Below are 27,015 nucleotides of genomic sequence, written 5' to 3'. Positions count from 1 at the left end.
TGGGTCTTCCTCACTTTCTCTTGACATTGAGAGGCCACCATTGAAACAAACATGCCATCTAGCAGTTATCCTTCATGTTCAACACATGACCAGTTCACCTTCCTTTTCAATAATTAATTTTATATTTTTCTTGAATTTGTTCTTCATAGTTACTTATTTATGGTATGTTGTAGCTCTCTCATAGCTGTTAGGGGCTGCTGCTGGTGTAGTGGATAGAGTGCTGGGCCTGGAGTCAGGAAGACCTGAGTTCAAATCCAGCATCAGGCATTTTCCAGCTATGTGACCCTGGACAAGTCACTTAACTTCTGTTTGTCTCACTTTACTCAACTGTGGGAGATAATATTCTCAAAAAAGGGGATAATAACAGCACACACCTTACAGGGTTGTTGTAAAGATCAAATGAGATAATATTTGAAAAGTGCTTAGCAGGGGCAGCTAGATGGTGCAGTGGTTAAAGCACCGGCCCTGGATTCAGGAGTACCTGAGTTCAAATCCGGCCTCAGACACTTGACACTTACTAGAAGCTGTATGACCCTAGGCAAGTCACTTAACCCCCATTGCCTGCAAAACACAAAACAAAACAAAAGTGCTTAGCACAGTGCCTGGCACATAGTAGATATGGTATAAATGCTTATCTCTTACAGTTTCCCTGTTTAATACCATGTACTAATACCACCATTTCTATGCTTCTCTTCCACACCCCAGAGAGTAGATGTCCATGCTCCAGCAGTTGTAATTAGGAGATGACCAGGCAGCCTCATTTACTTGAATAACATTATAGCATCAGCTATAAGAGTTACCAATCTGTCTCTCCCAAGAAAACAAGAGTTGGAGAATCCTACTCACCTCAGATGGCTGGGTAACAAAATCCTACTTACCCCTGGGAGTCTAAAGAAGGGTATGGTCTAGGGTGCCAGATAATTCCAAGGCCTTCACATCAGCACAAATGAAGCAACCAAGGCTGAGCTTCCAAGGCAATTGAAGCCACTCTTCAAAGGAGGCAAGAAGGCAAGAGTCACCTTGAGCTGGAACAGCTTTTCCCATCCAAAAGGGACATTTTTTTTCCCCACCTGGAACCTACAAGATAAAGATCCAATTTGGGTAATCTAGGTTGAATGGTAAGGGACTGGTGATTAATGTTTGAGGGATAAGCACCAAACAAGACGTTGCAGCTTGTTTTGCTGTATATTTGAGTTCCATTATGAAATGTACATGAACCACTGGATCAAAGCCAGGGTTGGACCAGACCTCCCAGAGGTAGGCTAAACCGTATGGACATGCTGTGGCTCTGACTTCAAGTTAACCAGGACTTCAGCTCTAAAGTCCCATCTAGCTCTTAATCTATGCTCTTATGATCTTATAATCACCTCCCACTCATGTCTTTAGTTTGGCTTTTATCTATCCTCTAGTGTCTATGAGCTTTACTTCCTCTCAAACAGATCTAATCCAACGAATAGTTAAGTGCCTAGCATATGCAAGGCATGGGCAGCTGCTAGGTGGTACAGTGGATAGAGCTTTGGGCCTGGAGTCAGGAAGACTTGAGTTCAAATCCAGCCTCAGGCACTTAGCAGTTGAGTGACCCTGGACAAACCATTCAACCTTGTCTGCCTCAGTTTCATCATCTGTAAAATGAGCTGGAAAAGGACAAACCACTCCAGTCTCTCTGCCAAGAAAACCCCAAATGAAGTCATGACAGGTTGGACATGATTGAAATGATTCCACACCACCACCACCATATGCAAGGCACTGTGTTAAATGCTGAGATTTGTTGTTGTTGTTGTCCTGCAGCTTATTTTACAGATGAGGAAACTGAGACAGATAGGGTGCCCAGAAGCACACAGCTAGTAAGTGTCTGAGGCTGGATTTGAATTCAAGATGAGTCTTCCCTATTCCAAGTCCAGTGCTCTAACCACTGTGTCTAACTAACCACTAGCTGCCCCACGAAAGCAAAATAAAAAACAGTCCCTGCCCTCAAAAAGTTTACATTATCCTGAGGGGATACATATAAACAGAAAAATAAGTTGTGAGAAGTGAAAGAGGAAGAGGAGAGCATGAACACCTAGGGAGATGAAGGGAAAACTATCTGTCGGGAGTGCTATGAGAGCAGAACCTTTCACATTCTGCAGCTGCCCTAGGTCCATTTCCCCACACGAGCCCATGATCCCCCAGTAGTGATGTTGCACCCGAATGATATGACCAGGCATTTAGAGAGAAGAAAGCTAGATGTGATTCCTTAAGTGCCTTGAATGGGGTTTGGAATCAATGGAGTATGGAATGGAGGAGAGGGGAAAGGCAAGGAGAAATGTTACAGCCATTTGCAGTCTAGAGATTCTCCAGTCCCTGAGCAGCCCCATTTATTCTGCATAATTGCTTCATTTCCACTGGCAGCGCATCTCAAAATGAATTTCATTCCCGGTGCCTGGGATATCATATTGATTACCAGGCTTCATTGATTCCTATCTGGCTAATTAGCATATAAATTAGCCATTTGGGGAAAGCATTAGGCAAAATTGAATCTTCTTTTTAATCCTCTTTCAGAAGGTAAATGAAAATAGATGTGACCTATTAGGACCAGTGCCCTTCCTCTACCTCAATCCAGGCAGCCTCCTTAGCTGGGCAAACCTTCTGTACAAGGAGAAGGGGCTCAGGTTCATAAAGGAAGCCTGATGTGCATGAATGGAGCCCTCTCAGAGGGTTATCGAGAATCTGGAGGGCAGGGAAGGAGGTGTCTAGGCTGAAGGAGTATTTCCTCTGGAGCAGTTCCCCTGAGCTCCAAAGGCACTTAGCTGTCAGGCATCCTGACAGTGATCTTGATAAGCTGCCCACTTCAAAGGCTGGGGGAGAGGGGGGGGCTTCTGGGGATCCCTTCTACATCAGACAGCAGGAGAGAATAAGAAAGGGTTTCCAGAAACCTGGGGTTGTGCTGCCTCTGCACAGAGAACTCAGCTTTGAACTCCCTCCCTCACCTCTACCTGGTCTCCATTTCCCAGGTTGCTGTCTCTGAAACAGGCATATGAAGCTAACCATCCCCTGAAGACCTCAGGGTTTTTTGCTTCATTCTTGTGGGCAGTGCTTAGCAACTGATTGGCTTCAATTAGAATAACAGACTTGGATCACTCCAGAATGGTAATGACCTGAAGAGACTATCCAGTACAATTCTCTCATTGTACATGAGGAAACTGAAGCTCAGGCAGGTTAAAGAACTTGACCATGGTCATGGAGCTGGTAAGCACCAAGGACAGGATGTGAACCAGGCCTTCCTGAGACTAAGTCTGGTAGGTTCTTCCTTCTACCACACTACCTCTAGTCAGAACCCTAATCTGAGTAAGCATCAGTAAGAGCTGTGAGGGTCATCATTTCGATTATGTTATCATCATCACTGTCACTACTTGCAAATTAAAAGCTCTGAGGAGCCACATAATTACAGCTAGACACATTCCTGGAAGCTCAGAGTCATCAGCAGGATGATGAGCCAAGGATGGTTGGTGGCGAATAGTCCATGAAAAATTCAATTGCCACCTTTTCTGCCAACTTGATGCCCAAACAAGAAGGCAGCTCTCTGCATGTCCTGCTAGAGATGCCAGTGCCAGGCTCCAAAGAACTGGGGGGAAGCAGTTCAGCCTCAGAGCAACTGCTCTTGTTTTCTGAGTCGTAACCTGACCCAGATGGGAGATTTATGTTCTGGGGAATTCAGCCATGCAACTGCTTTGCATTTCTACAGTGGCCTTCCGCTGCCAACCAGCCAGCCAGCCAGCCAGTATTAATTGAGCAGCTACCATATGCTGAGGGCTTTTGGAGATAATGAAAGAGAAGACAGTCCTTCTCCCACCCCCACCCTATCTTATCCTCAGCTGCCCTGCAAGAAATTCAGTGTATTTGGGAAAACACTGCTCAAACATTTGAAGATTTCAGAACATTTATAAAGTAACAAACAAATGAGCACAGAGAAGAGAGTAGTGAAAAGAACTCTGACTGTGAGGTCAGGAGAGCTAAGTCCAAATCCTAATACCATCACTTACCAGCTATGTTACCTTGGACAAACCAGTTGATGTCTTGAGTCTAAGCACACTCATTTGTAAAAGGGGATATTACTAAAACTATCTACTCTCACAGTTATTTGTTAACTAAAAAGTGCTCTACAAAGTGAAATAGCCCCTACACAGTTTCAAATTTTTATTGGTGGATGGAAGCATAGATGGGATGTTTATTAAAACTATGGATAAAATAAAGTTGGGAGGGACAGCTAACTTGTTGGATGACAGAGGCAGGATCCAGAAAAACCTAATTAGGAGGTGATCTTCAATCTAATAAGAGTATGAAAATTAGCAGAAATACATGCAGAGTCCTACACAAGTTCAACAAATCAACAACACAAGTGAAGGAAAAGAGAAGAAATCACTAGACAGCTCAAATGAAAAAAAAAAAAAGACTGCGTTTGCAGATGGTAGAAAATAGTGTATGACATCCCCCCAAAAAGCTAACCTGATCTTAGTGATGTAGAAAATCACGTGTAGCCCCTGACCTCGTCTGTTTCAAACAGACCCTGGCCTTGCTTTGTTCCAGCTACAGCTGCAGGCCTGTAATCTCTGCCTTCTGACCTTGTCTCTCAGACAGGCTCTGACCTTGAGGTACCCTAACTGCAATGACAGGCCCCCCTTAACTACGGTCCTCATTCTTATGTATTCCTGTAATGATGACTAAACCACTAGGTGTCATTATGCATCCTTTATTCAGTGAATAACTGACCTCATCTTCATTTGATAAACTTGCCACTATACCACACCTACTCTTTTTATATATAACCAGGTGGGCTACAAGACTCTGAGCCCACTGTTGGAGGCTTGAAACCCCCTTTGGGCATGTGTGTAATACAAACTCTCTCTCTCTCTCTCCCCACCGCAAGTACCTGGCTGAGTATTTTCTGTGTCAATCGTGCCATAACGTTAGCTTCATCAAGAGAGCTATAGCACCTAGCAGACAAAAGATTTTAGCTACCTCTGTCCTGGTCAGACCCCATTTAAAAAGTATTTTGGGGGGCAGCTAGGTGGCACAGTGGATAAAGCACTAGCCCCAGATTCAGGAAGACCTGAGTTCAAATCCAGCATCAGACACTTTCCAGCTATGTGACCCTGGGCAAGTCACTTAACCCTCATTGTCCCACCCCCACCCCCCAAAAAAAGTATCTTGTTCACTTCTGGATACCACATTTTGAGAAGACCATTGATATAACTCTTTGTGTGTCTAGGGGACAACCACAAAGAAGATATCAAGTGGACTCTGCCAGGCAAATGGCTATTGAAGGCACTGGGGATTTTAATTTAGCCTAAAGGAATGAAGGATTGGGAAGGACATAACTTTCTTAAAGTATCAGAATGGTTGGCAAAAGGAAGTCAGGTTAGAATCATTTTGGGTATTCCCATGAGATAGTAGTAGAAAAGGTGGGTGAAAGCTATAGAGACACATTTAGACTTTAGAACAACTCAGGTCTCCAAGAGTGAATGAACTATGTATTTCCATACCTAGTAAATTTCCCAGCACTGGAGATTTTCAAATAGAGAATCCTCTACTTACTATTTTAGCTATAGGACAGACTTCACAATTTCTGAAATTTTTCCAGTTCTGAGATTCTATTAATATGTAGTTACGTGTTCTACTTTACACAGAAGTTTTATGCCTGAAAAGCTGAAGGTAAATCAAATATTAATAAAATCAAATGACTTAGGGGTGTAATGATTGGAATGACGCCACCTGCTGGAGACTTACTGTAGAAAAGCTGTGCCATGAAGTGAAGGTCTTTGAGGGCAAGACCAGGAGTCTTTTCTTTGGTGTCAGGAAGTGACGTTTGCTGGTGGGAGGAAGAAGGAAGAGCCTGGTGCTTTGACTGGGGCTTTTTTCCTGAGGACTCCGGTGGAGAAGGGAGCTAGAAATGTGCTCTCCCTTTAATAGATAGATGAATGTAGGCCTTTCTTTCTCTCTTTACCAAATTCTTATTCTCCTTAATAAATGCTTAAAAGTCTAACTCTTGCTAAAGCTTATAATTTACTGGTGACCACTCATTAAATTTTAGACAGTCTAGCTAGAATTTTAGCCCTTAACAGGGGGCAGCTAAGTGGCGCAGTGGATAAAGCACTGGCCCTGGATTCAGGAGGACCTGAGTTCAAATCTGGCCTCAGACACTTGACACTTACTAACTGTAGTTTTACTTGAAGGGAATGCCAGAAGAATTAGGGTTGGGGGAGATAGAGAGCCTAGGATCTAAATATGTAGCACATTTATGAAAGCAATGATAGAGCAAAACTAAAGACTACTTATCAGAACCAATCTTGAATCTAGAAAAAATTCAGGACATGCAAGCCTCTCCTTTTGTTGAAGAAATAAAGACGTTTCAATGTGTGGGGCTGTATTATGAAGTTTTGCTTAACTGTTTTTTTCTTTTTTGTTAAAAGGGAAAGCTTACTGGTTAAGGGAAAGAGGACGTCATATTTAAAGTTGATAGTGAAGCAAGCACAAAAGGCATCAATACAACTGTAAAACAGACCATTGGGGTTAGAGCTGGAAAGGACCTTAAAATTGTCAGACTAATTTATTTTACAGATGAAGAGAGGCCCAGAAGGCCCAGAAACGTAAAGTAATTTGTCCAAATTCACAAAATAAGTGGCAGGAGCAGAATCTGAACCCAGGTTTACTGACTCCAAATACAGTATTCTTCCTACTTTACCAAACAGTCTTTTTTCTAATAAAAATGTATAAAATGGACTTGATTGGAAAGAAACTCTAGTCTTGAGGAGACTAGCAAAGGGGCTATCACAAGAGTGCAGGCAAAAGACAATAAGGAGCTAGGTTAGGGTGGTGTCTGAGTAATCATGAAAGATGGTTATCTGAAAAATGACAAAAAACACTGGCAAAAAATTGAAACAGGAGGTAAAGGAGAGAGTGGGAAGAGCGGAAAATAGCTACAGAAACAATGTACAAGCTTATAGGAACTGAACAAGAAAGTGCTTTTGTCTTGTTTCCTCCCCCTTCCAAAAGATCCTGCACTATATGGACTTCTTATATGCTGCTTTCGTTACTCCTATTCCCTTACTCAACAACCTTTAATGATTTGCTATTTTGTATCAAATATAAATTTCTTGGCTTTGCTTTAAGGAGCTGACACAGTGGAAAGAGCATCATACTTGCAATCAGAAGACTTGGTATAACCCCACCGTTTGTTACTGGCCACCCGACCACACAGCTTTAGGTTTTCTCATCTGTAAAATAGGGCAAGGAGTTCCTGCTTTGCCTATAGGACAGGGTGGTTGTGATGATCAGATGGAAGAACTATGTGAAAGCATTTTGCAAACTTTAAAGCCTTAGGTAAATATAGGGAACCAAGATAAATACATGGAACCAAGGGGTATTAGTTTTCAAAGTCCCACCTAGCATCTCCATCCCTTTCCTAGTAGATCATTTTCCTCACTTACAAACCTGCCACATTTTAACCAATATGTAACTGGAAACTTGGAGTTAACAGGATGAGTCACATTTCAATTAAATTTAGTATAATGTAAGCTCCTTGAAAAGAGAAAAGATTTCTCATTTTTGTTTTAGGATAAAATCAAGATTAGGCTAGACAATACCTCAGAAGCCGTCTCGTCTAAACTCTCAGATAAGCCCTTTATCTTGACAGATAAATAAACTCATGAAGCCTATGGAGCTCAAGTGACTTGCCTAAGACCACACAGCTAAGTATCAGAGATGGGATTTGAATATACATCCTCGGGACTCTAGAAAGAGGCAAAGAGGTCTAAAGTATAAAGGCCAGTTTTGGAGTCATGAAGAGTTGAGTTCAAGTCCTGCTTCTTACACATATTACTGATGATGATTAAATTATTTAATCTCTCAGTGCCCAAAGCAATTTCCTAAGATTACAAACTGCAGACAAATTGACAATCTGCATAGGTGGAGGGAGTTTCTATACTACCGAATGAAATCATAGGTCTAGACCCCCCCAAAAAATCCCCGGTACCCAGTCTTGTGAATAGTAGGCATTTAATAAATGAAAGGTGAATTTAAGTCATGTTGCCACATCTTCACTCATGTTGGTTCCATCATCAAACATGTTTTTCGAAAGTTCATAGGTTTAGAGCTAGAAGGAACTTTAGAAGCATCTAACCCACCATACCACTTTATAGATGGTTTGTGCAAGGTCACAAAATGTAAAAATCAACAGAGGGGGGCAGCTAGGTGGTGCAGTGGATAAAGCACTGGCCTTGGATTCAGGAGGACCTGAGTTCTAATCCCGCCTCAGACACTTGACACTTACTAACTGTGTGACCCTGGGCAAGTCACTTAACCCCAATTGCCTCACCAAAACCAAAACAAACAAACAAACAACAACAAAAAAAATGAACGGTGGGATTTCGAACCCAGCCAGCCTCTCTGATTTCAGAATCAGAGCTCTTTCCATTATACCATGCTATCTCCTCATGGCACAGTCAAAGAAGCACTGGACTTTGGATCCAAGAGACCTGAGGTCCAATTGCAGCTCTGATATTTAGCCGCTTGTAGGATTCTACAAGTCCTACAAGTCACTTAAATTCTTGGATCCCCGGTTTCCTGATCAGTAAAATGGGAATAATATGACTAATACTATATCCCCCCCCTTTTCACAGAGCAGCAGTAAGGAAAAGTATTTATAATCTTTAAAAGCACTAGATAAATCCGAGTTGTTATGATTGATAGATACACACACCATATATGTATATATACAGATGTGCATATGCATCTTATATACATACGTGTGTGTACACACACACACACACACACACACTCTTCCTTCTCAGTAAGATGTGGCCATTCAACAAGCCTTTACCCAAGTCACTGGTGATAATGTTGAACAGTGCTCCATTACAAAACTTCTTGCAAGTTAACACTGACTTATCAATAACAACTCTTTAATCTGACTTCTCATTCTTTGCCTTGCTGTCTTATTCCTTCCAACCCTCTAACAGAGACTAGAATTCCCATTTGTCCCTTTACATTATTTTTCTTCTCTGTTGTCTTCCAAACATTTTCCATTCCTTTAAGGAATACTACATTGTTCTTAATGCTGTATTCTGGTAAATAGGGAAATGTACCTTAAGTCTTATAACCTTTTCCTCTAGAAGGGAAAATCACTTGTATTCTGTTCATACGCCAGGCAGTGTGCTGGGTATCAGGGATACATTGACAAAAAAACAAAACAAAACAGCAGCAGCAAACAGTTCCTGCCCTCCAGGACCTTATGTTCTAATGGAGGAGATCCAGTATGGGCACAGATAAATAAATGCAAAGTCATTTCTATAGGGAACCAGTGCTAATAATCAGCACAACCTTAGCTGTGCTTTCACAAAAGCTGCCCAAAAGGGATCATGAAGAGTCTGACACTACTGAAAAATGACACCAGCACTACCGATTCTCTGAAGCCTCAGTGAGGAGGGAAGGCATTCCAGTCACTGCCACCTGTGCACTATACCTAGAGGGAACAGAACAACTAACAGGGCTTTGACAGGAATGTGGCATTTATGAAAGGGAGATGGGAGCCAGATTGTGCAGGTCTTTAAAAGTCAACCTGAGCATTTTGTATTTTACCTGAGCAACAACAGGCAGAAGCTCAAATCTAGTGTGATGTCTTAGGTTATTTAGCATTTCTTTTGACCCTCTACACTTGTTGAAATTCAGAGGCACTCTTGTTCTTGCTGCCAGCCCATGGTGGTGAACTCCTACCTAATGCCGTGGCAATCTGTCTACCTGCCATTCCTGTTCATTCTGGAGGCTCCTTTGAGAGTTTTAAAATCTCTAAAATGCTTATTTGACCCATTGATCAGCTGCCTTTGATCTGTAATTAGCAGCTTCCTCACAAAGCCCTCATCTAACAGATGCTGCCCTCATCTGTCATTATTAAGAAGATCTCAAGTAAGCTTTCAGCTCTTTCTTAACTCTTCTTTCCTCTCTTCACATTTTGAATCAGACGTTAGCCACTTTCTACCTTCCTCTTGTCTCTCTGCTTTTAGCTATACAGTAGGTGTGTGGTATACCTGGTTTCTCATCAGGTGACCTCTGACACAGGTGTACCCAATAAAACAGACCTCAAAAGGTCTTGTTCAAAGATGCTGTTATTACTGATCTTGTGACATATGACATTTAGTGCTCAGTTTTTCAGTGAACATCCTTTGCACCAATGATCTCAAGAAGCCTGCTATACAAACCAATGGACAAAACCAGGTATATACATAAAATAGGAAAACATAAAGATAGACAAAGACTGCTGCCCCAAAATACTATACCTTGGCAGTCCCACTGCTCTGCTGTGATGAGGCCTCACTTGACTCTTGTTCTCCCACTTTTCTCCTCCCTCAGATTTATCATTTTTGTGCACTGGGCCAGCTTAAGCAGTAGCCCAGAGGCTCAGGTACTCTATGTTTTTATATGCTGTCTATAAGTAATTTCAGAGTGTGTGAGGTACTGGTGTTGGGAACAGCTGCCGCCTTTACACTCTTACAAGCCAGCTGCCCTGCCTCCCTGGTTTATGATCACTTTGGGTCCTATGTGTATACAAGAGAGCAAAAATTCATGAAACATGGGGTAAACGCATACTGAGGCTAGAAGATGTAGCTGGGTGGCCACCAACCCTACTTTCTGAACAATGCAAAAGGTCCTTTGGGTTTGCTTCACCAGTTTCTTTGAGGACATCTTTGGGTTTTGAGATTCTGAAAGGACCCTCAGGGCTCTGTGTGCACTGTTCACAGGCATCTTTAGCCACTTAAGAGTGTCTTCTGGAGGCTGGTCTAAGCTGCTAGCTAGTCATCTGTCACTGATATATTTGGGGGGAGAGAGGATGAAAAAAGTAGGAGTGAAAATAACAGAAAATCACCTGGAGGAAGTGTTTATAATGGATGGGAGGAAGACCAATTTTCTTTGTGATGAGAGGTAAAGCAATGAAAGCATTTCCCCAAACTAACAGAATGTGAAGAGAACTTCCCTGTGGTGTTGGTGAAAGAACGAGGACAGAGCATGAAGTGAGCCACCCTAGTGAGAGTCTTCATTACTACTAGGATGGAATCTTGCTTTTAAGATAGCAGCAACTCTCTTTACGTGGTAGCAAGGAATTGGAAGTTGAGGGGGTGCCCATCAATTGGGGAATGGCTGAACAAGTTGTGGTATATGAATACAATGGAATACTATTGTGCTGTAAGAAATTATGAGCAGGAAGAGTTCAGAGAAACCTGGAGGGTCTTACGTGAGCTGATGATGAGTGAGATGAGCAGAACCAGAAGAACATTGTACACAGTATCATCAACATTGAGTGTTGACCTACTGTGATGGACTATATTCTTCTCACCAATGCAATGGTACAGAAGAGTTCCAGGGAACTCATGATAGAAGAGGATCTCCAAATCCAAGAAAAAAAAGAAAGAAAGAACTGTGGAGTATAAATGCTGATTGAACCATATTATTTCTTTTGTTTTGGGTGCTGTTGGTTTTTTTTTTCTTTCTATTTTGAGGTTTTGCATCACTGCTCTGATTCTTTCTCTTGTAACAGGATTAATGCAGAAATAGGATTAATGTTATTATGTGTATATATATATGTGTGTGTGTATATATATATATATATATATATGTATATGTATAGAGATATATAGATATAACCTATATCAGATTGCCTGCTGTCTAGGGGAGGGGGGAAGGAGGGGTGGGAGGGAGAAAAATCTGAAATTGTAAAGCATGTATAAACAAAAGTTGAGAACTATCTTTACATGTAATGGAAAAAATAAAATACCTCATACAAAAAAAAAAAAGATAGCAGCAACTCTGATAAAATTGATTCTAAGTTTTCCCCGGGCTTTTGAATTTGAGTAACAAGAGTTTCAAAGGCCTCCCTAAAAGATCCTTTACTCAGGTGTAGAGGTCATACCCTCAAATAGCTCTCATTGCAATTCAACAATCCTTCTAATTTACCCTTTTTGACTCAGTATTTCATTCTCCATAGTAACTGCTCCAACCTTTTTCTTCTCTTACCACCAATCGTTTTCCATACTTTAACAAGATAACTTAGCTTTCTATTTTATTATGAAAATTAAAACCGGGGCAGCTAGGTGGCGCAGTGGATAGAGCACTGGCCCTGGATTCAGGAGGACCTGAGTTCAAATCCAACCGCAGACACCTGACACTTACTAGCTGTGTGACCTTGGGCAAGTCACTTAAGCCCCATTGCCCACCAAAACCAAAACCATTCAATGACAATTTCCTCAGCTCCATTTCTCAATACTTCTCACCATTACCATCCTGTCTTCCTTCTCTCCTATCACAGAAGAGTTATGCCTACTATTCACTATGGCTAATCCCTCTTCTTGGGCTCTTTAATTCCATAACCTCCTGCCTCCTTTAGGTCTGTTCTCCACAAGTCATCCTTTCTTTTTTCAATTTCTCCCTTAGCCCTAGTCCCTTTCCAGCTATTTACAAACATGCTCATGTCTCCTGAATATTAAGAACAAATAAAAACCCTCCCCTTCACCCTTCTAATCCCAATCTGGCTACCATCATTTTCTCCACCCACCCCCCCTCCCTTTCATGGCCAAAGTTCTGGAAAATACTCTAGATTAAATACCTTCACTTTTTAAAAAAACTACTCATTCTTTCCTTTAACCCTTGCAGTATGGCTTCTTCCCTTACCACTTTTTGACGCTACCCTTCAAAAGGCACCAATAGTTTTCCTTTTGCATCCTCTTCCTTTTTTGATATTACTGTAGCTTTTGACACAGTTAACTACTTCCTATTTTTATATTCTCTCTCCTCCATCAGCTTCAGAGAAACCACACTTTCTTGGCTCTCTTACTTCTTGAATAATTGAATCCTGATCTCTTTTCTATCATTTGCTTCTCATCCTCTTCCTGATCTTTTAGTGTGGGTTTTTCCCAAGCATCTATCCTTGGATATACTCTTTTCTCTTATATTTCTATACTTTCTCCTTTGGCACGCAACAATTCCACAGCTAAAGTTGCCATTTCTATGTAGATGAGGGGCTGCATTTTGGTGAAGTCTATGGGCCCCTTCTCAGGATCATGTTTTAAATTCATAAAATGAAATAGATAGGATTACAAAGGAAGCCAATTATGTCAAAATAGAATTTTCAAAACATTAAAACAAAACAAATTCACAGACCCATGATTAAGAGCCCCTGGTATAAATGAATCCCAAATCTGTATTTCCAGTTCTGACCATTTCTGAGATCCAGATCTGCATAGGTTTACTAGCACTTCACACTCCACATAGCAAAACCAAACTAACCTTTCCCTCTAAATCTTAAATCTTCTTTTTACCTCATTACTTCTATCCATAACACACCACCTGGCTGGTCTTCCATGTTCTTCATCTTAATTATCTTTGACTCACTCTTTCCCTTACCTCTCATATTCAATTAGTTACAAGGTTCTATTAATTCCATCTCCAGATCTCTTGAATTTTCCCCTCTCCTCTGTATGCTCATTGATTGATCTACCTTTCCTCCCTAGCTATTTGACAGGTTATTATATAAATTTATGACCAAGAAGTAGCTTTTCCACTGATATTAGTTCAATGTACCATGCTCTCTGCTTTGAGAGCCATATGGTAGGTTACATGTTGTTTTCAAGGCTACAAAGGCTAAGTGTGCTGCTTAAATTCCTGGGTAGAAGCATATGAAAGTTGCTCCCATCAGTGTCAATGGATTCCTGACAATGAGGTTTAAAATATTATTTTAATTTCAACAGTGGAAAACTCCTGTGGGAGTAACATAGAAATTGTGGGTTGCTTTGAAGCTGGCATGAACATGGTCTGATTTGAGTGGTGAGGGGGTGGTCCCTATGGTACTTAAGACTCTGGTCTTGGTTTGACATGTAACACTCAGGAAGACAGCATTTTCCCCAAAACTATGAGTAAAGCCATGTTCCACTTCCACTTGCTGCTAAACCAATAAAGATTCAGTAAGTGTCAACTTGTTTTAGACTTACCCAATGAAGCAGGAAATGTGATGCATATTTATTTTAAATGACATTTTTGGTTTTCTAGGCTTGGCAACAGTGTGTTAGTCTACCAGAAAGATCTCCACCAATCTGTGGAGCCTTCATATGATTGACTCTAACAGCAACATGTCTTGTGCAGTTGATTTTCAGCCAAGTAGTAGTTTTAATTTTAGTTCTTTCAAAGTGTTCAGAATGAGAGTTGAGCATAATTGCTTACAAAATGCTTATATAGGATCAGATTAGACAGATGACTTTTTTTGTGTGTGTGCAGGGCAATGAGGGTTAAGTGACTTGCCCAGGGTCACACAGCTAGTAAGTGTCAAGTGTCTGAGGCTGGATTTGAACTCAGGTCCTCCTGAATCCAGGGCCAGTGCTTTATCCACTGTACCACCTAGCTGCCCCGACAGATGATTCTTGACTATCTACACCAATGGTGTCAAATTCAAATAGAAATGGGGGACAGTGATTCTTACATAAGGATCCCTGCAGGTCACATATTGACTTAGTTTTAAAATGGAATACTATGTTTTATTTTGTTATATAAAATATTATTATGCCAAGCCCTATCCATTTCCCTTCAGTGTGTATCAGGTGATTTCTTTCTAGTGATAACTGGAAATCTGCAAGGGCATGGAAAGAGGACCAGGATATAGTTGGAGCAAATGGCTTCATGTAACCTAGTTTCCTTTTCATTTTATTCTACATACAATTAATCTTATGATCACAGAATGATGAATGTCTATGTTCATGAATGCAGTGAAAAGTGAACTATGAGATTACAGCCCAGATGGAATGGGGGTGGAGGGAGAAGTGAGAGTCTTCACAGAAGATTTCCTATTTTAATATTCTGAGCAATTAAATTTGGACCTGGTCAGAAAGCAGTTAATCCAAGTTAATGACATAGGGGAGCAGCTATATATTTGCAGGATGATTGCTCTCTAGTGGCCATCTGGGATATATGCAACCTCTTAAGAAAGGGCTATGTCCTGCAGGTGCTTGAGACACAATTCTAGGTTGGCGATTTAAACAGAGCACCACCTGGTGGGCAATTCTGACTTTGCACTATCTCACTGGATAGTTAAAAGAGACCTGCTGTCATTCTGGTGGAAGGCTGCATTCAACCCATATAAGCAAAGGGGACCAATGTCCCCTCCTGCTAACTACTTCATGAGATGTCACACACTAGAGTAAACAGAGACATGATCTGAGCCATGAAGACCTGGTTTCAAGTGCCACTCCTGCCACATGTAAGCTTTGTAAGCCTGAGTAAGTTGTTTAACCTTTCAATGTGCAGACAACTACTGCCAGGCAGCTTCTTTAGCAGGAGTCCCCCCCACCAATAAAACCACAGGATCTTAGGAAGGTCACAAAATCTGTCTCTGAGTACCTGTCATGCAGAAGAGGGATTCAATTTGTTCTGCTGAATCGGGAGCAATGGAGAGAGGCTGCAGAGAGGCTAACTTCATATCAACAAATAGAAAAATTTCCTAAAGTAAAGCTGGCAGGGGAGTTGTTCCATGGAAGCCTTCAAGAAAAGACTGGGGACAGCTAGGTGGTGGAGTGGATAAAGCACTGGCCCTGGATTCAGGAGGACCTGAGTTCAAATCTGGCCTCAGACACTTGACACTCACTAGCTGTGTGACACTGGGCAAGTCACTTGACTCTCATTGCCCCAAAAAAATTTAAAAAAGAAAAGAAAAGACTGGATGATCATTGGCCAAAGATATGACAGAAGGAATTCTTGTGAGGTACAAGCTGGAGCAGATGGTCACTGAGGTCTCTTTTAATTCTAAAATTCTGTGATTCTGTTTTTTCCCACCATACCATACCACCTCTCTTAAGCTTAATACAATTTGAATTGAACTGAATTAGAAGTCTAGTACTGCAAACCAGTGACAGTATAACATCAAAGTAAAGAGCATGTCAGTCTATCAAATAAATTCCACTCTCAATCACCATTTCTTACTGGGGGCTGGTTCTGTACTAGCCGTCAATTATTAAAATTATTGGGGCAGCTAGATGGCGCAGTGCTTAAAGCACTGGCCCTGGATTCAGGAGTACCTGAGTTCAAATCCGGCCCCAGACACTTGACACTTACTAGCTGTGTGACCCTGGGCAAGTCACTTAACCCCCCTTGCCTGAAAAAAAAAATTATTATTAGAATGACCTCCTTGGGAGCAGGGACTGTCTAACTTTTCTATTACTAGCCCCAGGGCTTAATACTGTGCTGTGCAAAAAAGTAAATGCTTAACAATGCTTTTTGTTGTTGTTGTTCATTCACTCCTTCAATTCAGGAGCAAAAAAAAAAAAAAAACATCCTAAATTGCCCAACTTCAGTCATCTTATTGCAAAGAAAAGGCGTCCAGGTTGCTGTTATGAATGTGGTACAATAGGTCACCCAGATCCCAAGGGTCTGAAATAAACAATTCTTTTACTAAAATCATTTTAATGCCAACACTCTAGGGTAGGGATAGTCCTTGAGATGGTTTAAAAAGTAGTCCAAAGGATAAAAACAAAGCAAGAAAGTTAGAAAATAGTCAGCACAAGAAGGTTCCCCGATGTCTCAGAAGCACCATATTAAAGTTCTAAAAATGTCTTGCCCAAAGGGGCCCCAGCTCTCCACCTCCAGACAAAGTTAACTCCAACTGCCCAACTTCCTTGTTTCTATTATTCCAAGCTAGGGCTGTGGGAGTGTGGGGAGTTAACTCACACCTCCCCCAAAGCCACCAATATCCTGGCTCACAATAAAGAGACTTCTCTTTTGGAGCTCAAAGTAGAGTCAATAAGCAGCAATCACCTCTGCTATTAGGTTGTTCTTGTCATATGGGAGAATCCAACCTGCCCCCTTACTCTGTGAAGACAAAATGCCTAAGATGGAATTTCCTGGAATAAAAATGCCAGCTAAACACTAATTGGCCTTGCATGATCTCTGATTCTGGTCTCATTTGTAACCTGGCTCACTTTATTCACCTATGGTTCTCACAGATCTCCCATTCCCTTGTTCAACCAGGTAGCCCCATTGCTTCTCCTGACACAGGGCTATGTGACTGATAGGGGACCTTGTGTTAGAGACGCTTAGCTCTATGCTAGTTTGGGATATGATGTTCAAAAACTGCAGATACAAGGAAACAAACTGTGACTGGCAGCTGAATAGGGCTAGGTCATGTTGCTGCTTGAAGCTGAAAAGGCCAGTGCTATAAAGGAGGTGATGAGAGGACCTAATGGAGCTGAGTACCCTAGAATGTGTTGGAGGCAAGCTGGGAAATGCAGATTTCAGTAGGGGAATGTCAATGAGATTCCACGGCTGCTATCCAGGCACACTTATTCACTCATCTGCTTGATTCAATTTTATTTATACAATAGGTCTGCTGAGGCAATGGGCAGACCAATCCTTTGGGGAGCCAGAGCTATGTAAATAAGAATCCAACAGAAAATTCAACCAGCTGATGTCCCCCTCAGTACTATTTCCATTTGCAGGGGGCAGGAACCAGTCATGAGGGCAATGAATCATTCTTACTAAGTTTAAACCATAATAAAAAGCAAAATATATCCTTAATAGAAACAACAGTCACTTGAATGGTATGACCCAGCAATAACATGTAAACACAAAATTAATTCTATACTGGGAGAACGGTCATCATATTTGAGCAAACAAGGATAGACCTGGAACCATAATAAATCAAGCTTAGAGACATAACCAGCCAGATAAAAGACCTTTGACCCAGGGTATGGGATGGGAGGAAAGGGTGCTTCTTCCTCATGGTGACAGCCTTCTCTGCATCCCATCACTTGAAATCATGGCTCTCTGGTGGTACATAGTGCAAGTGGACTTTCTCTGGGATCAGACTTCCTCTTCCTGACTCAACGAAACCTCCAGCGGGCTTGTTCCTTGTTTCCTTCCCAACTGTCAAACTGAATCTGCTAAAGGTAAAGCTAAGGCTAGTTACTGCTCCAATCTATCTGCCAAACAGCAAGGACACTGTCCAGTTTAACACCATATGAAAAATGCAGATGAAGCTCCCACTTCGGTGCTTCTCTGAGTTCTGATATTCCATTTTATTCCATCTATTACACCCTACTATGAAAGTATGGTCTGATGGGCAGAGTGTCAGACTTGGATTTAGGAAGAACTGGGTTGGATCCCACTGCTGACATGTGACTAGCTGGTGATTTTTCTAAGTCTCAGCTTCTCATCTGTAAAATGGTGCTTATCATACCTGTACTAGCTTCCCCACAAGGTTGTGAGGCTCCAAATATGTATGGAGAGTGCTTTGTCAACTTCTGAACATTAATGTTAGTTACTATTCCAAAATGCTTTTAAGATACTTGATAACAACTCTAAGCACTTTAATGATGCCAACCATCGAGCTAATTTTGATTTCCTATAAATGTATTTCTTAAGACAAATCTAAAAAGAGCTAAGATTTTTGGCTCCTTTTTGTTAGATTATGAGATCAACAAAAGCCCAGAAAGGATATGTAAATACATCTTCCTCTATTCTCATGCTGGCTTGATGAAGAGTAGATTCAATTTTTAAATAAAAACTATTTCCATTTAAATCATTAGTCAGGGAGAATAAATAAGAACATTTGGTCTTCCAGAAAATCCACTGGGGGGTAGCACTGAATACTTTTAATCATAAGAGATAGGTTTCATTGGTGGGGAGGGGGCAATGAGGGTTAAGTGACTTGCTCAGAGTCACACAGCTAGTAATTGCCATGTGTCCGAGGCCACATTTGAACTCAGGTCCTCCTGAATCCAGGACCAGTGCTTTATCCACTGTGCCACCTAGCTGTTCAATAGGTTTCATTTTTAAGATGTACACTAAAGCAAAAATTTGCTTTTCCCCCAACTATGGGTGAAAAAAAACACACAAAAGTTTGATTGTGTCATTTAACAAATTGGAACCACATCAATTGCCAACAACCTCAAATTTAAAAGATTGCGGGCAAGGTGATCCCAGACCTATGCTTTCATGGGTATAGAGAATTCTCTTTGCAGAAGCTTCTTCCTCTAGTTTAAATTGACAACTCTTCCCCAACTTAAATTCTTGGAGGGTTGCCTGGGACACTGAGAAGTTAGGTGACCCACACTTCTGTTGAGAGTAGCACTGGAATTACAATTATCCAACCTCTAAGGCTATGCCTCAATTCATTATGTCCCACTGCCATCATGGAGTGATATTTGTCATATATATATAGATATATATATATTTTTAAAAAAGCTCTAGATATTTCCATTATTTTATTTGCCTAAAATACAAGCTTATGTATTGTAGATACTTTAAAAAAATCATGTATAAAAGTTTTAATGAAACCATTTAAAAAATCTGTTGTTTCTACTTGTTCATCTTTTGTTTTTGTAGCCCCATATAGCCACCACTTCAGTATCGGCAGGCTTTCACCTCTCATCTAGACAATTACAATAACATCCTAACTTGATGCCAAGCTTCTAGTCTTCCTTCTCTCTGATCCACTCTTTGCACAGCTGCTGAAATAAGCTTGTGAAGGTACAGATCAGACCATCACTTTATTATTTAAAAACTTTCAGTGGCTCCTAACTGCCTACTGCCTACAGGAAAAAAAAATACAAACGCCTTCACTTTGGATAAAAGACCCTACACATTATGGAGAAAACTTACTTTTCCAGCCTTATTTTATATCCTTACCTTTCACCCTAAGTTCTAGCCAGAATACTAGTAGTTTTCTTTTTTAAAAAATTTAATTTAATTTGATTTAAAATTTTTCCCAATTACATGTAAAGATATTTTTTGAGTTCCAAATTATTCTCCCACCCTTCTCCCTTCCCTCCCACCTCCCAAAGCCAGCAAGAATTCTGATATAGGTTATATATTACAATCATGTTAAACATATTTCCACATTAGTCATGTTGTGAGAGAAGAATCAGAACAAAAGGGGAGAAAATGCAAGAAAGGATAAACAACAACAACAACAAAAGTGAAAATAGTATGTTTCAATCTGCGTTCAGACTCCATAGCTCTTTTTCTGAATGTGGAGAACATTTTCCAACATGAGTCTTTTGGCATTGTCTTGGATCACTGTATTGCTGAGAAGAGCTAAGTCTATCACAGTTGATCATCACACAATGTTGTTGATACTGTACAATGTTCTCTTGGTTCTTCTCATTTCACTCAGCATCAATTCATGTAAGTCCTTCCATGTTTTTCTGAAATCTGCCTGCTCATCACTTCTTACAGCACAATAGTATTCCATTACATTCATAAACCACAACTTGTTTAGCCATTCCCCAACTGAAGGGCATCCCCTCAATTTCCAATTCTTTGCCACTGCAAAAAGAGCAGTTGTAAGTATTTTTGTATATTTGGGTCCTTTTCCCTTTTTTATGATATCTTTGGGATATAGAATTAGTAGTGGTATTGCTGGGTCAAAGAGTATGCAGAGTTTTATAGCCTTTTGGGCAGGGTTTCAAACTGCTCTCCAGAATGGTTGCATCAATTCACAACTCCACCAACAGTGCACTAGTGTTCCAGTTTTTCTACATCTTCTCCAACATTCATCATTTCCCGTTTTTTGTCATATTAGCCAATTGGATAGGTGTGAGGTGGTACCTCAGAGTAGTTTTAATTTGTAGTTCTCTAATCAGTAGTAATTGGGAACATTTTTCCATATGGCTGCAGATAGCTTTAATTCCTTCATCTGAAAACTGCCCTTTCATATCCTTTGACCATTTCTCAATTGGGGATAGTAGCTGCTTCCTTGTTTCCTGTCTCTATGCCTTTCTGTAGTTCAATTCCTATTCTTGGAATGTATTACTTCCTTAGATTAACCTGTTAAAATATCTCCTTTTTTCCCTCCAAACCCCAGTCAGTCCAGAGCCACCCCTTTCATGAGGCCTTCCACAAATCCCCCTAAACGAAAGTAGTCTCTACACTTCTTGGATCTCCCCATAGTACTTTATCTCTTTTTTATCTTATCACATAATACTTTGTGTTGTATTTGTAATAAAAGCATGTTGAACTACATTTCCTATCTGACATTTTCCATAATACTTCAGGTCCAGGGAGAATTATTCACTGGGAGAAACTTTCAGGACTCCACTCCCCAGGAGCCTGTGTTTCTCAATGTAGTTGGGTCATATCACAAGGCAAAGACTATTGGAGAGACTACAAAGAAATGGAAGGTTTAAAAGGTAGAGTGTCAGAAGTTGGTTGCAAGAGACAGAGGGAAGGAAGATAGAACTGTAGTCAAAAATCGGGAAATATAAGATGAAAATGTGGAACAATACTACCATGTTGTCCCCAAACTTAGAGTCCTGGCAGAATCCTGAAAACCCTGGAATTAAGATGAGAGGTTTCAACAAATCTCTAGTTGGCCCCAAAGAAGCAGATTTCCAGGTTCTGGGGGAAGAGAGAGTAAATGCTTGCTCTCTGGTGTAATGATCAGAATGATGCCACCTGCTGGAGAGCTACTGTAGGAAAGCTTCGCCATGAGGAGAAGGTGCCCGAGGGCAAGCCACGTGGCTTTTCTTTGTGGTCAGGAAGTGACATTTGCTTGTGGGAGGAAGAAGGGGCGAAGCTGGCTCTCTCACTCTTTCTTCAGGACTCTGGTGGAGAGTGGGCTAGAAATGCACTCTCCCTTTAATAGATAGATGAATCTAGGCCTTTCTCTCTCTCTTCACCTTAATAAATTCTCCTTAATAAATGCTTAAAAGTCTAACTCTTGCTAAAGCTTATAATTTATTGGCAACCACTCATTAGATATTTTAGACAGACTAGCTAGAATTTTAGCATCAGCAGAATTCCATAAAGCAAAAGACAATCAATCCTATAACCTTTTCACTAGTGGGACTGTGAGTCTCAGAAATTACTGGATCTCCCCTGATAAATTGGTGGATTCTTCAGGATTAAGGTGTGTGGATTGGGAGAAGCAATAATTTAATTATAATTTCTTAGAAGCTTGCAAGGGGTAACCCTTTTAATTTTATTTTTATTTTTAATTTTAATTTTTTAATTCATTTGTGAATGTGGGGCTGAGAATGATTCTGTTGCCTGGTTATTTTCCCTTTTTATTTGCTTTGCTGTTAAGTTTCAATAGAATCCCTTTCTATTGGATTTGATGTTCTTTTAAAATTTATGAATAGGTGTGCTGGAATGGAGGTTTGACTCATAATTAAGATTACTAAAATATCTCACACTTAAGTAGCAAGGAGTTCCAGAAAAGAGTTCCATGGATGATTGTGGGCAAAAGTTTGGCCTGTGATAATGTGCGCTGCTTGGTATATATGTCTTATTTCCTTATAATAATAATGCTGATGATACTTATAGCATATTCAAGTTTGCAAAGCATTATATATGCATCATCTCACTGGAGCCACACAACAACCTGGTGAGGGAAGTACCAGAGGTACTCCACTTTACAGATAAGGAAATCGAGGCTCAGAGAGGTTAAGTGATTTGCCCACTGTCACACCTGACATAGGATTTGAACCCATAGCCTTATGACTCTAAAGTTCAAAGCAGAAGTCTGAAATGAATGATAGGGGAATATAAAGAAAAAAAGACTGACATTACCAAAGATTTCAATAGGAAGAGAACTCAAAGACACCAAGTACATAAACCAACAGGAGAGATATTAAAATAGAAGCGAACATGGCCTCTAGATCATCTAGGGATCTGTAAATTAATATTTCAAGACAAAGGAAGATGATAATCAACACCTAAGGGGCAGAGGACCCTGTGAATTCCCAAGAGCACTAAATAACAAGCTGGACATTTCTGAATGCTTCAAGAGAAAAGAATCTTGAAAACAGAATTTATGCCCTGTGAAGCAGAGATAATTGGCAAATTGGCAAAACTTATCAAATAAAAAAGAGAACAACTGACTGGGAAAGCAAATACACATATATGAAAGAATCTGAAGAAGAGAAGAAAAAAGCAGTAATGTTAAAAGAAAACATGATTTTATACAAGAAAAACATTGATCTCAAAGACAGGATGCGCAGACACAGCTTCACGGTTTTAAAGTCCCTCAGAAAAACTTGACAAAAAAAAAATCTGAACACCACCATAATGCAAGAAATAATACAATAAAATTGCTGAGAACTTCTAAACACAAAAAACAAAGTATCACTCAAAAGAGTTCATAGATTTTGACTTAAGAAAAAAACTCTTTGCTTGCAAACATATAGTGGTTAAATTGAACAATTCTATAAATTCTTCAAGGTACTAGTAGAAAGACCTTCAAATATAAAGGAAAGGAAATTTGAATAACACAAGACTATTCTGTACCTATTAGGAACTTCAGGAGGCAATGGAACAATGTGTTCTGAAGAACAAAGAAGCTCAAGATGTAACCCAGGGGGAAATAGTGTGCAAAACTAAGCCTAAATATTAATGAAAAAAAGGATGTTCAATAAAAAGAGGTATTTGAAGTATTCCTACAAAGAAAACCAGATCTGACCAAATTCCAAATTTTATATTTATCTAATAATAATTGCCATTATTATTATAGCTAGCATTAATATAGCACTTTAAAGTTTGCAAAGCACTTTATACCTATTACCTTATTTAATGCTCATAATGACTTAGTGAGGTAGGTGCTATTATTATCACACCCCTCATTTTAAGCAATTCCAAAAGCCCCATCTTGGGACTTTTCTTCTTTCTCTACTCTCTCACTTGGTGACTTTATCAGCTCCTATGAGTTTAATTATCATCTCTTTGAAGATATCTAACAGATTTATACGTCCTGTCCTAGTCTCTTATCATGAATTTCAGTCCTATATCACCTACCTGTTGAACATTTATAATGAAATGTCCTATCTTACCCAACAGGGAAGTATGGGAAGGGTATAAGAAAAAGGAGAGGAGAGATAATAAAAGGGAGAGCATATTAAGGCAGGGAGTGGTCAGAAGCAAAAGACTTTTGAGAAGAGACAGGGTGAAAAGAAAGAGAGAATAAATAGAAGAAAATAGGATGGAGGGGAATACACAGTAATCATAACTGTTAATGTGAATGGGATGAACTCATGCATAAAACAGAAGTGGATAGCAGAATAGATTAGAAACCAGAATCCAACATGTTGTTTACAAGAGACACACTTGAAACAGAAACACACACATACAGAGTTCAAATGAGGGGCTGGAGCAAAATGTAATATGCTTCAACTGAACTAAAAAAAAAACAGGGGTAGCAATCATGATCTCAGACAAAGCAAAAGCAAAAATAGATTTAATTAAAAGAAATAATCAGGGAAACTAAATTTTGCTAAAAGGTATCATAGATGATGAAGTAATATCAAAAAATTTACAGCAAATTTTTTAATAAAGGCCTCATTTCTAAAATATACAGGGAACTGATTAAAATTTATAAAAATAAGAACCATTCCCCAGTTGAAAAATGGTCAAAGGATATAAACTGCCAGTTTCCAGAAGAAATCAAAGCTATCTGTGGTCATATAAAAAAAAAAATGCTCTAACTCACTATTGACTAGAAAAATGCAAATTAAAACAACTCTGAGGTACCACCTCACACTTATCAGAAATGACAAATGTTGGATGGAATGTGGGAAAATAGATACACTGATGAACTGTTGATGGAGTTGTGAGGTGACACAACCATTCTGGAGAACAACGTAGAACTATGCCCCAAAGGCTATAAATCTATGCATACTCTCTGACCCAGCAATATCACTACTAGGTCTGTATTCCAAAGATATCATAGAAAAAGGAAAAGGAGCTAAATGTAATATGTATGTGTATATCAGGTCTTTTGTAGGGGCAAAGAATTGGAAATTGAGGGATGCCCATCAACTGGGGAATGGTTGAAGAAGCTGTGGTATATGATTGTGATAAGAGTATTATTGTGCTATAAGAAAAAACTGGAAGAATAGCAGTGCCCATGGTAGGTGGGAGGATGGTTGTGGAAAAACTTGAAAGAGCTATATGAACTGACGTAGTGACGGAAGCAAAGCCAGGAGATCACTGTACAGAGTAAGAGCAATACTGTAATGATGATCATCTATGAAAGACTTAGCTACTCTGATCAACACAATGATCTGAGACAATTCCAAAGGACTCATAAATACTATCTACCTCCAGATATAAAACTGATAAACTCTGAGGGGAAACTGAAGCATCATCTTTTCGCTTTATTTTTCTTTTGAGACATGGAAATGGAAATGTTTTGCATAATTTCACATGTATAATTGTTATTAAATTGCTTGCCTTCTCAATGAGTGGGGGAGGGGCTGGAGAGAAGAGAATTTAGAATTCAATTTTTAAAAAAAAATAATAAAATTTTAAAACATAAATAAAAGTTAAACCAACACACACACAGATCATTGAGAATTTCTGGGTCATGTGACCAATAAGATGGAGGACTAGAAATTTTGTCTGATGCCCATGTCTTCTCAGAACCTCTCCAAAATAGAAATTATGGACCAAAGATAAAGCAACTTCACCTGTCTCCATGATTTGGGACAGATGGAACCCCGAAAGAAAGGTAAAAAAATAAAACAACTCCATAAATCGGCGCTTACCCTGAGCTCATTCAGCATCCCCTCCCTCTAGTGCCCACCACACTACTGAGGGCCAGGCTGCACTAGCTTACTCAAGGACCTGGCCCATGATTACAATAAAACCCAACCCCATATCCCCTGTCCAACCTCCCTCTTTTCAGGGCCATAGAGATCTGGACTCTAGGCTGTAGAAATTAGCTGAAGCTGCACAGCCAATGTGGTGATAGTGTTCTGTGCTGCTAAAGATCACTTCAGATCACTTCAGGAGAGAAAAGGAGAGGAACAAAGGGAAAAAGGGGTGGGACATGTGTCTGGGCTTGAAATAGGGCTCACACCTACATTCCAACCCCACCACCAGGATACACATGCATGAGTGAGTGTGTGAGTGCATGCATGAATGTGTGTAAGTAACCTAAAATCTTCATATATATATGTCAGTGACCAAGGGTCTCTGTCCCCGTCTGAAATATATTTGTATTAAAACATTAATTTGGGGCAGCTAGATGGCACAGTGGATAAAGCACTGGTTCTGGATTCAGGACGACCTGAGTTCAAATCCGGCCTCAGACACTTGACACTTACTAGCTGTGTGACCCTGGGCAAGTTACTTAACCCTCATTGCCCTGCAAAAACAAAACAAAACAAAACAAAAACATTAATTCAATTTTGTGACATGTAGGTAATTTAAAAACAAAAGATACTAATAAAAATTTATTTTAAAAAATGTTAATTTGAGGGAATGGTTTATGAATCTTGTCCCAGGAACCATGATTATAGGTTACAGCTCGAGATGGTGTTCTAGTAATAATAACTACTATTTACATAGGGCTTTAAGATCTACAAAGCACTTCACATAAATTATTTCTTTTCTACTTCTGATTAATGGACCCAAGAACCTGCATATCATATTCATGCCATTGATCTGGTAAATGAATTTTACCCTTATTTATTTAATCCATCTAGCCAAGGTTTGAAGCCTAGGGAGGAATCACTGGGAGAAGAATATAGATAGATAGACAGACAGACAGACAGAAAGATAGAGATAGATACATAGATAGAGAGATGAGAGATAGAGAGAGAGAGGGGAAGGGGGAGGCGGAGTAGAGGTCGATTATTATTACTGCTACTACTATCATTGTTAAGGCTAAAATTCTAGCTATTCTAAAATATCTAATGAGTGGTCGCCAATAAATTATAAGCTTTAGCAAGAGTTAGACTTTTAAGCATTTATTAAAAAGAATAAGAATTTGGTAAAGAGAGAGAGAAAGGCTTAAATTCATCTATCTATTAAAGGGAGAGAGCATTTCTAGCTCCGCTCTCCGCCAGAGTCCACAGGCAAGAACGAGTCAGAGCACCAGGCTCCCCCTTCTTTCTCTCACAAGCAAATGTCACTTCCTGACGCCAAAGAAAAGACTTATGGTCTGGCCCTCAGAGACCTTCACCTCATGGCAGAGCTTTTCTACAGTAAGTCTCCAGCAGGTGGTGCCATTCCAAT

The 27,015-nt window shown here is 40.0% G+C and overlaps 1 protein-coding gene across 3 annotated transcripts in view; it reads right to left on the bottom strand.

Annotated features, from left to right (window-relative positions):
• Positions 1-27,015, bottom strand: part of PHC2 (polyhomeotic homolog 2) — a 173,285-nt gene that overhangs the window by 95,544 nt on the left and 50,726 nt on the right. For 2 of the 3 annotated variants that reach the window (XM_043991690.1, XM_043991693.1), the window contains exon 2: positions 879-1,077. The exons of the other annotated variant lie outside the window; for it this stretch is intronic. The gene's annotated coding sequence lies outside the window, so the exon portion shown is untranslated. The remainder of the gene's footprint in view (positions 1-878; positions 1,078-27,015) is intronic. 3 annotated transcript variants of the gene reach the window in all.

Source organism: Dromiciops gliroides, chromosome 3 (genome assembly GCF_019393635.1).
Source record: "Dromiciops gliroides isolate mDroGli1 chromosome 3, mDroGli1.pri, whole genome shotgun sequence".
In the NCBI taxonomy this organism is placed as follows: domain Eukaryota; kingdom Metazoa; phylum Chordata; class Mammalia; order Microbiotheria; family Microbiotheriidae; genus Dromiciops; species Dromiciops gliroides.
This window is presented reverse-complemented; position numbering and strand designations above follow the sequence as displayed.